The sequence below is a fragment of the Kryptolebias marmoratus genome, linkage group LG8 (assembly GCF_001649575.2).
Source record: "Kryptolebias marmoratus isolate JLee-2015 linkage group LG8, ASM164957v2, whole genome shotgun sequence".
NCBI classification, from domain to species: domain Eukaryota; kingdom Metazoa; phylum Chordata; class Actinopteri; order Cyprinodontiformes; family Rivulidae; genus Kryptolebias; species Kryptolebias marmoratus.
In genome coordinates this window covers 22,320,841-22,334,519 of record NC_051437.1, presented here as the reverse complement: position 1 = coordinate 22,334,519, position 13,679 = coordinate 22,320,841, and the positions used below count along the sequence as shown (strand labels likewise).

Sequence of the window (13,679 nt, the reverse complement as noted above, 5' to 3'; positions counted from 1 at the left end):
TCAAAATAGAATAAAATTGAATACAATTTCTTATTAAGGTTGCATAGGATGTTCAACCAAACCTTCTCAGCTTAATCTACTCGTGGAAGGCACATTCACTTTCACCATCACTGCAAAAATATGGAGAAAAAAATTAATTTCACCATCTCTTTGTAAGTCCAGGATAAAGAGTGTTAAACTGGACAATATGACCAAGCTCTGAAAGACAGATGGGGATAACATCTGACTAATGAAGAGTGAATGACAGCCGCCAGGACCACCTCCTCTGGTCTGTCCAGGTCTGGGAACCACAAACTGAAGATCCAATCAACTACTGTTTCAGCACTACAAAATCCAGACATCATGTTAATTTTAGAAACCTCTGCAACAGAAAGATAAATGTGGTGAGTGTAAGAACATCAGAAAGAGGCATCCATCAGAGCAGAACCCATTGAAAACTGAGCGAGGGTCATCACACTGGACTCTCCTTGTTGCAGAGACTACAGAGGAATACTTTGGTGCAGGTGGAGGAGGTGCTGAAGGTGCAACAGAGCTGATCCTTTAGAAACTCTTTCAGAGGTTTTGCACAAGACCTCTCTGGATGCTGCAGACACTGGTTGGGCTGAGACTGAAAAACAGGGAAACAATAACATCTAACTGAGCACCTTTTTTTTTCCAAAATGGGAGACTTTACAAGCAGGATGTGTTTCTTTTTTTACTCAAAGTCCAGTTGTAACAAGGGTCTTAAAATTACTCTGTTTTCTGGGTCAATGATTGAAATGATCTTACAGTTATGAGGTTGTAGTTTAAAGAGAAGCAGAAAACAGAACCATTAACCTAGAAAAATCCAAAAAGTTGTCACTGAGACAAGAAAAAAAAAGAACATAGGAAACAAAATATGTAAAAACACTGTAAAACCCCACAAACCCAAAAAGTGCAGATAAATACAGAACAGCAAACCAAACAAAAACAACCTAGGACTAAATGAAAAGGTGGTGAATGGCTACCTGGATGCTTACCTGCACTGACCAATCACTGCTATGTTGCTGCTTGAATCAAGATGTTTGATGCAAAAACATTCAAAATGTTCAATGAGCCCAAGAACAAGAATAATGCCTAAATCTGCATTGTGATTTTAAAATTGTTACCCCAATGGTACTGTAGGTGTTTTGCACATGAATGTGGACTGAAATGCAAAGTTCATAGCTAAGCAAACATTACCCGTTAAGAGAAACGAAACTGGAAGCAAAGTGTATAAAATGCTAACTACAGTGGTGTTTAGAATATGATAAGGTGTAATCCTTGAAATTGGTCAGTCGTGCAAATCAAACATTTTAGCTTGATTAAAATAGAGAACAAGAAACTTAAGAAAAAATAAAAATAAAGAACTGTTGGATGGCTTGACATTTTGAAGAATATGTCAACTTTTGGAAATAACCTAAGTTGAAATCATACAAAGACATTAATTCACATTTACCTGCATATTTGGACTTAAATTGTACTAAATATCAATTGTAGGGGATAGACAAGCTCCCCTGGGTTATTTATTTAACCTTTATTTACCCAAAAGCCTGAGTGATATAAAAACATTCTGTTAAACAAAAGCGTCCTGTAGCTGTGTGACTGTGGCAGAGGGAGTGGCATTGAAAGAAAGAGAAGAGTGTGTGAGTGTGTGTGACACAGAGCTCCGCTTTTCACGCCTTGCCGAGCAGTGAAAGAGTATTGGTCACAGAAGACAAGCCAAAAGACAGAGCGTAAAAAAGTTAGGCAAAAGAAATAGACATAAGGAAAAGAGCATGGTTGGAAAAGGCAAGAGGAAGAAGAGCAGATAGAGAAAGAGTTTGCTAAAAGCAGCTTCTGTCTTCTGTCCCACCCCCTGAGTGTCTTCCCCTCCTCTCTGCCAGGATGGGAGGGAAAGGAGTGCAGTAGGAGAGACAGAGGGAGCTCAGCCATGCTCGCTCTTTAGCGCAGGACTCGGGAATTCCAGGACCTTTGGAGTTGTGAGAACACACACTCACACATAAATACAGCTTTTTTTTTCTTAGTAATACAAATCTCTATAGGACTCAGAGAGGGATTAAAAAAGAAAAAAGTCAGAGAGCAAAAAAAATAAATAAAAGAACAGTCCTTTCAGCTCTTTCCTTTGGACTATTTGACCATGACGGCACCTGCCAAGGGGAAAGTGATTCAGAGGGGCTGAGGACTGAAACGGGACACAAGCAGAGGAAGCTACTGATGAAGGTCAGATTGTGATTTATTATATCATCCACGAAGCTTCAGCACCTTTTTGTCTTTCATGACAGTCTCATTCCAAGCAAAGATATTTATCTGAAGTGTTAATTTGATGATGAACAAAAGTAGAAATGTGTGTGTTTGTGGGCTGAAGTGAAATGTAGAACATCTCTGATTTTAAAGTGATTATTTATAACAGACTTTAAAAAGTGTTAAATATCTCTTGAATGTCTAACTAAAGCTGGGGGAGGGATTCCTTCTTCAGGTTTGTGGAACTGATAGATTTTTCACATTTTAAAGCTCTGCTGTATTCCTTGTTTCATTCCTGTTCTGACCATTAGGTTTGTTTCATTGGTTTGTTACTGGACAGTGTATGTGTGTGTGTGTGGAGGGATTTTTACAAGGAGCAAGAAAGAAGTTTTTGTGGGTTTGGTATTTAACTGAATTTAATCAGTGGGTGATTTATCACAGCTTAAACTAGGAAAGGAAAAGACTGTGCATGTTTGTGGGAGTGTGTGTTTTGGATCTTTTAGTTCCTGATGGTGCACCAGTGGAAGTGGAGGATTTGGAGGGAGTTATTATTGCTTTTGCAGACAGTCCGTCTTTTTCAGCTGGCTTTTAATATGTAACACTAAAGTAACTTTTCTTTAGGTTTGAGAACACAACGAGATCTAATAAGTGCAAAGTAATGACTGTAAAAAGGCAATAAAATATTTAAGATTTCACAGACATTAAATCAGAAGTTGTTTCCCCACTTTGCCACCTGCTGTTTATTGTATATTTCATTTATCTTCTCTTTCCTCGAACCTTCATCCGATTACACTCCACCACTTTTCGTTCTTAATCTAATTAACTTAACTTTTCTGCAGGGTTTTACTACAGTCCTTCAAATAATGGCAGACTTATCCCATGCCACTCTGCTTTGCTTTGATCTGTTCTCCCTCTCCTGTCCTCTCCTTTTTGTTCTCACCATCATTCCAACTATTCACATACTTCAGTAGAGCTTTGTGTGTCTGTGTTCCTTGTGTACTTTGGCTCTTATTCATTCCTCCTGTCAGTAAGAATCTTCTGTTTTGTGTGCAGTTTGGTTTCAGGCCTACAGGTGGGTCTGTCATGTAGCCCCTCCACTCCAAGTCCATCTGGCACAAGAACCCTTCTATTATCATACCTTTGGGCCCACAAATTAACCCTTGCTTTACCTTCGTGGCCACGGTCCAAGAAGTTGTTGCATTATAGTGTTGTCTGTTGACTGTAGTGTAGTTAAGCATTCAGTTTACTGTACTGGTAAATGTTTAATTTTTTTCAACATTTAAACTTTCAGTTTTGTGTGTGCATTTTACTTTAAAAGTGACCTATTTAAATAGCTGTTTTGCTGCACTGTGTTTTAGTTTTTGGGTGAATGCCAGTTCACCCCTTATCCCACCTATTGCCATTTAAACTTGTGTTTTGTGTGTTTACACCAAGGGGTAGTTGGGATGTCCCAGTTCTTGTTGAGATGTAAGGGTAGGGTGAAGTGGTTGGGCTATTTGGTCCTTCAGCCTGAGATTTTGCAGGTCCACATTTCAAACTAAGAGTTAAGAGCCGCACGAGGAAAGAACCTCACAAGTGTGAGTAATTTGTTTTATTTTTTTCTTCATTAGATACATTTCTTTGGTACAACTATTACAAGGTCTAGTTTGATGTATTCCATTTAGTATCATTGTAAATCTTCCTTAACAAGCATGAAAACCAACATCATGGCGTGTGACTTGGCTTTCACAAAACAAACAAACAAATGTGATCTGTGGCAATTGATGATGTATTAGTTTCTTGAAGTGATGTCATGTTTCATAGTAAAATATTTTAAAAACTCTTGGCATTGAATGAAAGTTATGATTGGGGTAAAATTAGATCAGGCCTTTGTGTCCAAGGGTTTGTTTTTTGTAGTTTTGTTTCATTTGTTTAGTAAAAGACACAACAAAATAAATACATTATAGGCACAAAATATTTTTAAATGAGAAGCTTTTATTAAAATATCTGTTTTTTCCGCATTTCTGGGACACAGATGCCTTTCTGCAATGCGTTGACCTTGTTTTTCATGTTTTTGTCAGTCTTTGTTCAGCACAGTGTCTGTTGGTGCTCGTGATAATTACCCCATCTCTCACCTTGTGTTTTCCAAATAAACTGCTGATAGTGTGTCAGAGGATTTTTCCCAGGACAAACAACCTTGGTGTGTCTAACAGCACATGTACTAAATATCACTTTTACCACATGGCCACAGGCTGAATATGCTTTCATCATTTTACCTCAGAGAGCAGCAAAGTGGACATTTATTTAACCTAACATTGCTAGTGGGTTCAAGGTGGGTGTCTGCTGATTGCTTGGCAGTGAATCGACCACCAAGATAACTTTACGGTTGAAGTGCCTGTAGACTGATCCAGTGTCACACCTTAAAACCCATTAACCCCTTGCTCAACTCGCCCTCAGCAGAAAAAAACACATTGACCTCTCCCCTAACCCTTTGCTCAGATGGAAAAATATCCACCAGCTCAGCAGAAAGTGGGAAGCCAATGTCTTCAACAGAAATAGAAAAGTTTTAGAGAAGTAAGTTTCAACACCAACCGCAGGATGGAAATCTTCACATGGACTGGCCATGTTGGTCTATTGCTCTATCTCAGTTGCTTGTTTTTCTTAGAAGAGGCTACAATGTCAGGTTTTTTTTTTGTTTGAAATATTTTATGAGTGGCTGTGCTCTCTTGAAATATTGACCTTTTTTTGCCTATAGCCAGAGGGGACAGATGGGAGAGGAGGTTATTCCCTCATTCAAATAAAAAGCAAAAGGCTGTCAGCATCAAACTTTCATCATGTTCGCTTTATTATTTATTTTTAAGGCTTTTTTTCTAATCCTCTTGATTAAAATAAAAATGCCCACAGATACTTAAACTAGAACTAATGAAGGTTTAAATCTAGATGTGTATGAAAGATAAAAAGCAGAAGGTATTGTTTGTGGTTAAATTAAGTTTTGTTTACATAAATATTCATACAATTACTAAATTTAGACAGAATTGTGTCTAATGTCCTAACATCATTTATGCCTAAGAGTAACTATGTGTTTTCTACATTGCCAAACACCTTTTCTATAGTTTGCAGTACATGTTGTGCTTCATTGGGCATGGTGAACTTAGATTCTTGTCATACAAAAAAAGCTAAAATATAAATGTATCACATAGTTATCTATAGTTTTAAAAATACACAAAAGCAGCAGAACACTCAACATGAGGAATAAATGAGTTTATTAATGAAGATGTAGACACAATGAAAAAGAACAGAGATCAAGTTCAATACATGTGTGGATAACCTTAACCAAAGGATGGATGAATTTTTTGGTAAGAAAACAGTTGAACTTTAGTCACCAAAAAGAATTTTCCTAATGCATCACTTTGTAACACAAAGGTGTAACGGAGGTAAAACCTTGATTGATTTTTAAAGTTCAACCTTTTAATGTGAGTAAGACAAATAGCACAAAAATTATTGTGTTCACTGTGAGGGAGCATCAAAGAAAAAATAAAACAAGAGCAAAGACTTCTAAAGAAAAGTCCACCATGGATTTAATGACTGAGTACTTCAGGCAAAATACAACAACTGTGAGGTAAAACATGTTGGCATTCAGTTTGACTGTAAAAGAAGGAGAAACGGAACAGAACAAATTGTTTGTACTTGGCAAAAAGCTTGTAATGTTCAAGATAAAGTGAGTCACCGAACTTAATTCTCTTCATTAAATTAGTAGTTGAGAGTAAGAGAGATTTCTATAAAACCCAGATGTTAAATCTAAAGGATCAGCAATAAATTTCATCACTATAACGCAAAACTTTACGAGGGACATTTAGCAGTTAACTTTATGCAGAAAGCTTCATGTATCAAACAGAGACGGATATTTAATAGAAAGAATACGTTTCAGAAAATTTTGTTTGTGCATGATACCAAGACAAAAACTTAAAATGTTTTGATGAACGAGCCACGCAGAGCTGCTGCCTATTCTGATGTCATGATCAGATAAACGTTACTCCTGGTTGCCAGTTTAATTTCAATACTAGAACTCTTTCTGCTGTGAAATGTCTCTGCAAAGCCCAGCAGATGTTGGATTTTGGGATCGGGGGTCATCATGTTCCATTGGCATCTGAGACATTTGAGAGAAATTGATTTTTATTTTGTTCCTACAACATAAAAATGTTGTGTGGTGCTTTGTGGCATCAAAATACCAAATTGTGGTGTTTATTCCCTTATTCGTTTACTGAACATGCTTCATTCTATTCGGGGTCGCTGGAGGCTGGAGTTTCTCATCTGTCAACAAGCGAGAGGCAGGTTACCCCCGAGACAGATCACCAGTCTATTTCAGGGTCATCTCAGATGTGCATGTTATGTGAATTGGTCATTCTGAATGGATCTTAGAAGTGATGTGAGTGTCTGTGTATGGCTGTGTGTCTGAAGAGGACAGCATGGTTATGGAAAATGTTTCCACAACAATGGTTAAATCTCTAGTGTGTTCAAGTTGCAGAGCTAAAGTTAGTGTTGTTAGCAGTTAGCATTGTTTGTCATCCCTTATGCTTAACTGAACATGCATGTATGTTCAAAACGCTAGTAATGTTGGAAATAATGATACAAAAGTATTGTGAATCAAACAAACTGGGACTAGATGCATCAGTATATGTGCAAAAAGGCTTTAGTGTTAGGCTAATAATTTCCTAAAATTGCCATTGCTCCTAACAACATTTAGCCTTGACTTGTTCTTGGGATAATAAATCCAAAACATAGATTGTTTTGACTCTTTAGGATAAGCCTGATGACTGAATCCTTGACTCTGGAAACAAGGGAAAAATGCTGCTTTTGATCAGAGGCCAAAAAAGGCAGCTTTTAGTATTGATAATTAAGGCTTAATTCTTTGCAATCATGACATGGTTTTTAAATGAGCTGGCATGGATTTTCCGAAAAAGTGGTGGTCTTAATGTAGGTATGATGTAGTGTAATTGTAGTTAATGATACACCGTGTTTTAACCATTTCATTTGGTTAAATGACTTCTTGTTTATGTTTACATTTCTGCCAAATCAAATAATAAATGAAATGTAATTGCATTTATTTTTTAAAAGTTAACAGAGGCTGTAAAATTTTACCACATCTCTCAGAGCATTGCAGAAATGTAAGACTTTTATTATTAAGTCTGTTTTAATCAATTTTAAACAATTTACTAAAATGCTATAAGATAAAATACTTTGATTTAACACAGCTGCTGAACAACATTTTTTTCTGGATATTTGTACTTTTGCTCCTGTCAGTGTGGCGTTACACGATTCTATTTTTCTTAGGTTTTATTCTGAAACATGAATAAGAGGATCTGCCCGTTCCCTCCAAAAATATTTAATAATAGTTATTGTAACATTGTGCCAAATTGGCATTAAACGATCTCTGAAAATCACGTAATCAAGTTATTCCCAGACAGGTCAGAAATATACTACCAAGCTATACTAAAGAATTTAATTTATCACACTGGATCGTGGACCTATGTAAAGATGTCTGTTCTTCTGCTTTCTTTCTTGCTTTTACCATCTGTCACTTCCTTCAGCTCTTCTGCCCTCCAACATACTTTCTGTCTCTCCTAGTTTCTTCCATTTCTTTGAATGATCTGCTGAAATTGTCTCTAGTGCAGAACAGCCTCTCCTTTGCCAGACTGACCAGTAATTGCACTCAGTTTGTGTAGTTGTGTGTGTATGCGTACCCGTGCGTTAGAGGACTCCAGGCCTGTCCTGTCCCATCTCCTTGAGCAGTCATGTGATGTCGAAGGTGAGGTGGAATTTAGTGGGCTTTATCCAGAAAGATGGGAAAATAACGAGATTCCCACCATGTCTCTCTCACACACACGTACACACACTCTACAGTTTCAGGGACTCTCTACTTTTTTACATAGACACACAATGTATGTCCCAAGGGAGAGCTTGAGGGGCTTATGCAGAGGATTTTGCTGTTCTGCAGTGTGCCTGTCAGATAAGGAAGGAGACACAGGCATGCCTGGTGACACATTACTGAGCATGTGCCATGCAGTCTATGCTCTTTCCACTTTGCCTCTTTAACCCGTCACTCAGATACCTGCCACCTTCTGCTGCTTCTAGTAATGATACCACACACATGTACTGTCTGACATTTCATTTGGTAAACTCATACACACACAAAAACAAAAATTCGAGGGATTTTACAAACTGAATTTTTTCCTTTTCTAACTGTGACTGGTTGATTTTGCTATTTCAGTTAAAAGGACCAGTGTGAACATCCACCAGACCTTCTAAATTTAACCTATTACTGAGTTAACATTTGGTAGTTTAAAGTAAAACCATTTGCTCGGCTTCATCTTTCTAACTTTGATTTCAGCTGTTATTGTTCACTTATTTCCTGTTTTTATTCCCTTGCTTATTTGTAGCTTTTCTTCACATATATTCCTGTCTTCTTCTTGGACGGGCCTTTATTCTCTTATTTTTAAACAAGGTTTATTTAAAATGTTCAAAATACCAAATTAAACAAAGAAGAAATAGAACAAAGCATCCCACTTATCGATCGCTCCACACAATTTCACAAACCATTAAAAGAGCACAGATAAACATAGTCTCAGCATTAAAAAAAGAAAAAAATACAGGGCTATTATTTTTAGGTTTTTCCTCATAAAATAACCAATAATAAACATTAAAATGGTGATCTTTGTAAAAAAAAATTCAAAATGACCAATGCCTTTATTTTTCAGATTTGACTTTTGATGGCACCTATACATTCTGTTTATATTCCTCCACCCCCATTCTCCACCTTCTTCTCATCTCCTACAATCCTGCTTATTGCTGCTCAACAGCTGCTCAGATAGAAAAAATGTTAAAGGAAAAAAGTACATCGTTTGCAATGTCAAGTTATTTAAGGTTTTGTTTTTCAAGGTTTTTCAGTACAACATGATATTTTGATGCTCATTTTCAGCTAAAGCCAGTTTGTATCGCCAGCTGTGGTTTGATATATTGATCTGATGTAAAAATGAAATTTTTTTCAGAGCTTTCAGCATCTTTACTCCATACAGAGTTTAATCCTGCAGAACAGCTGCTGCCACACCTACACCATCATCCCTTCAATCCTTTTTTTCCCCCCCATCAATCTTCTGTGTCTCCAGTGAGTTTCAGACTCATACTTAGTTCTCATGGCCCATACTCATTACAGTAAGGGTATAATGTCCTATATACATGTTAATATGACCATCAAGATTCATTTGGGAATTCCCATCTTTATACTTAATGGACACTGAAACATAACCTGAATTAAACGACCACTGATAAGATGAGTGGGCGACCTGCTCCACCAGCAGAACCACACAACATTTTATGTAATTGCTCTCCTCACACCACCCTATGAATACCTTTCCGCTAAGCCCTTTGGCCTTGTCCTGTCTCATCTCGTCCCCACAGCACCACTCCGCGCCCACCACCACCCTCCTTATCAGCACCATCCCCCAGCCTCTTGGCAGCTCCTCCAGGCAGGCTAATTGACTCTGTCCCAGGAGGGGGGGGATCATGCAACATTTCTAATTTGGCTTCCCCTCCTCCAGATAAAAGCTGTATCCCTCCATCTTCCAACCCTGCCATTTACTGAAGTCCTGCAGGATCTATAAATCTATGCTCTTTCCTAAATTATAATTTTTTTCAATTATTATTTAGTTTGGAAAGCTAACATCACCATGTTGAAAACATCAATTTTATTTTGTTTGTCTGCTTCTTTGCACACCTTTCTTTCGAGAGGGCTGTCTACATGACAACCGGCCCCAAGTACAGATATTACAGACTTCTGAATACATGAAAGGGCCAACACACACATGCACATACACACACACAAACAGCACAGCACCCTGCCTTTGCTCACCATGGGGTTCACCTTCACAGAGCTTCCATCTCTACAAATCACACCTGGGGTTTTTAATGGGCGTGTCTCCCTTTCTTTGTGCATGTGTGTGTCTGTTTATGCATCTGTGTACCAATAAAGCGTATTCTTTTTGTTTATTTGAGCATGCTTCAAATAGCCAACAAACATTTACAAATTTAATTGCTTCCATATCTCTGTCACAAAGAGGTGAAACAAACGTTGACCTAAAGAGAAAATACAGGAGCTCATAAAATACTAAGCACACACACACACGTACAGCAGATTCAAACCACAGTGGTATCATGACAAACTGTTTGAAGGAAACACATTTAATATGTATTTAAAACTGTGGTCATTAATAAAATGAGATTTCCAGAAGGACAGATAGGTATTTTAGCTGGAGGCTGTGGGCCATCTGCTCTTGTGGAAAAGGCATAAAGTGATGCTTTTTGCAATGCAGAATGTGGAAAGACTTAAGACTTCTAAATATTCACAGCTCAGTGGAAAATGCAGCCCTGAATGTAAATATGCAAGAGTTTGTTAGACTGATTGTTTTGTGTTCAGATTTGATTTTTCTCACACAGAGTTTGAGTAAATGGTATCTAAAACAACACATAACAAAATATATGTAACATTTATTTAATTGTACATAAACAGTTTGAACTTGACTTGAAGTGCAGTTTCTAAATTTGCCATCAGGTGGAGCAGGAAAATTTCAACTGGCCACTTCATAAGAGAGATAAATTCACATTTAATAGTTAACTTTGAGCCTGCGATGTCTCTATCTCCAAATCATTGTTAGAGTTACAGTGTGTCATTTAACAGCAAAGACTTTTAATCACTATTTGTATTATTACAGATGTCAATGTTTACAGGATGTGTGACCTAAGCTTTTAAAGTGAAGGTGCCTGAAAACTGCAAGGCAAATTTACCACCTGCCCATTATAAAAGCGTTAAATGTTGTTAAGTGGAGTAAGTTCAAAATCCTTCAAATTCTGCACAAAACTGGGTAATAAAACTGTGCAAACAGTGAGTGTAGGTCTCAGTTTTTGGTTCTAGAAAGAAAAGAAAATGATAAAATGTCATTGCCCAGCTCCTACATCAGAAACATTAGTGCAGGTTTTTTATTTTATTCTGTCTGGACATCATATAACAACCCCCCTCCCCCTCTTTGGAGGGGGAGGGGGGTTTGGTAATTTTTGGAGACATTTACATGGAACATATTCAGGGACATATTCAAGGACATACCATACGTTCTTTATGCTTCTGTTGTAGTGTGAAAATTTAAAAAACAAAACAAAAAAGCTACCTCACAAGAGGAGTAATGAAAACATTCAGATAATGATTCATTATAAGCTCCTATGCTGGACAGTCTGTTTATGTGATCTGTTACTGAAAGCTGGACGAGAATATGCAGAGTATATGAGAGGAGGCTTCAAAAGGCAGTTTTCATGCATCTGACTGAATATATTTATTATATTGCTCATTATATTCCTCGTAGACCTGATTTTGTATCTGCATATCTTTTGACAAGCCCCTAAAATGTGAATTCTCATGTAGATAAAAGATAGAAAATCTGTTGCTGTATCTCCTTTGAATTTCCTACATGCATAAATTGTGTGCATTTCTATGCATATATTTGTAATGTGTGACAATATGTCTGACAGATAACTTAAATGTTGACAGTGACTGTTCAGAGTTGTACAATGAGGAAAGAAGAGAAGATGGTAAATGAGATTGTGAGGGAATAATTTTTGAAACCAGTGATGGATTAATGTGAAACTGACTGCAACATTTTGCTAAAGGCAACGAACCTTAGTGTGATTACAGCTTTTAAACTAAAAAGAAAGACAAATTACTTTGTTCTCCTTGTTTGAAGCAAGGTCTGCTTAGATCTTTCTGACTTTGTTCCTTTTCTTTTTCATTAAAAAGCTTCTTGTAACCTTTTATCCTTTTTTTGCCCTTTCACAATTTCTTGTCTTCTTCTTGTTACAGTCTCAATTTAGAAGAGAACTGCTGACTCTGAGATGCAAAAGTCAACAACAATAAAAACATGTTTAAAATAGAAAACCTAGTTACAAAATAGAACAATTACGTTAAAAATTAAAACTAACATTTTGAAAAACTAGAAAAAAAACCAAACCCAAATCAAAATGTCATGTTTTAATTAGGCTTAAAAGAATAAAAGATAAATGTATAATAAAAAAAAACAGATCTTATTTTCCCATTTGTTTTCTTAAATACTATAGTAGTGTTATTTTGCATATTTTTTTGCACTCTAAAATATATTTTTTGTTCAATTGTCTAAACTTGTGTTTTCAGTATGTTTTTTTATTAAATACTTTTGTAAACTTTTGGTTCTGTTGTGGTGTTTTGTCTTTTATCTGCTTCATCCGTCAAATAAAAGCGATGACTCAGAGGGATGGAATGGGCAACAGAAGACATATGTGGAAGCAAACGTATTAAACGGGTCTTAAAATCTCACATTTCCTCATTTATTTCAGAGAAAGTGCAGATAACTGTCTAAGAGCATGACATACCTTCTTCCATTTAGGTCGTTTTGTTGTTTGCTGTTTTAGCTATCAGTTTTGGGCTTTGTGTACCTATTAACCAGCCCAACATGTTTCTACTTTTTTTCCAGGACTGAGCATGTGGCCTCACCATATTAGAAAAAAAAAACTTTCATGTGCTCATCATTATCTAACTGGCAGATATGTACAAACTAGAACTTCATCAGCAGAGAGTAAACTGATTGTTTTTCTAAAGATTGGTGTTCTGAGCCTTTGGTTGCTATCTGTCTGCCTTCGGCACAATGAGTGACCAGCAACCTGTGTGGAGTTTGGTCTTTGTGTGCTCAAAATCAAAATCAGACGGGGGGGAAAAGGGGCAAGCTGTGACAAGTTCAACAAACCTAAGTACCTAAACACACCTTCATGCCACAGAAAAAAGAAACCTATAGCCTATTCTTGCACCTAAACCAACCATAAGCATATTTTTAGTAAACCTTTCTAAAAAGAAAAGCACAAAAACATTTTAAGGATCTCTGCAAAAGTCTTGCCACAATGTATAAAATTAGTTTGTGTGCTTTTTCCTGATTTGAAAAAAATATATATTAATTTTGTCATTTAGATTATTTAAAGTTGGTAAAATAACAACAAAATTTGTTTATATAGGGGATAAAGAGAGAGAAAAAAAGTAACATATGTGCAGGTTTACCAGTGACTATACACAGATACATTGAAACGCATGTTATGAATAAGGAAAAAAAAAGATGACTGCAGTCACTGGCCAAGGAAACAAGACTTGTGAGAGACTAGGAACCATGGGGTGTGAAAGTTAAAGTTCACATGGTGATTTATGATGCCTCAGTGGGTAGTCGGTGAGGTCCTGTAGTTAAGCCCTGAGGAGACCCTAACCCTAGCACTGGGCCAAAAAGCCCTAACCCCTCAAACCACGAACAGACCCTAACCCTAGCCCTGGTCAAAAAAACCCTAACTCCTCCAACCCCGAGGAGACCCTAACCCTAGTCCTGGGCCAAAAACCCCTAACCACT

The 13,679-nt window shown here is 37.1% G+C and overlaps 1 protein-coding gene across 1 annotated transcript in view; it reads left to right on the top strand.

The window, feature by feature from the left end:
• Nucleotides 1-1,714: 1,714 nt before the first annotated feature.
• sema3b (sema domain, immunoglobulin domain (Ig), short basic domain, secreted, (semaphorin) 3B) overlaps nt 1,715-13,679 on the top strand; it is a 63,852-nt gene continuing 51,887 nt past the window's right edge. The window contains exon 1 of the mRNA XM_037976992.1: nt 1,715-2,220. The gene's annotated coding sequence lies outside the window, so the exon portion shown is untranslated. The remainder of the gene's footprint in view (nt 2,221-13,679) is intronic.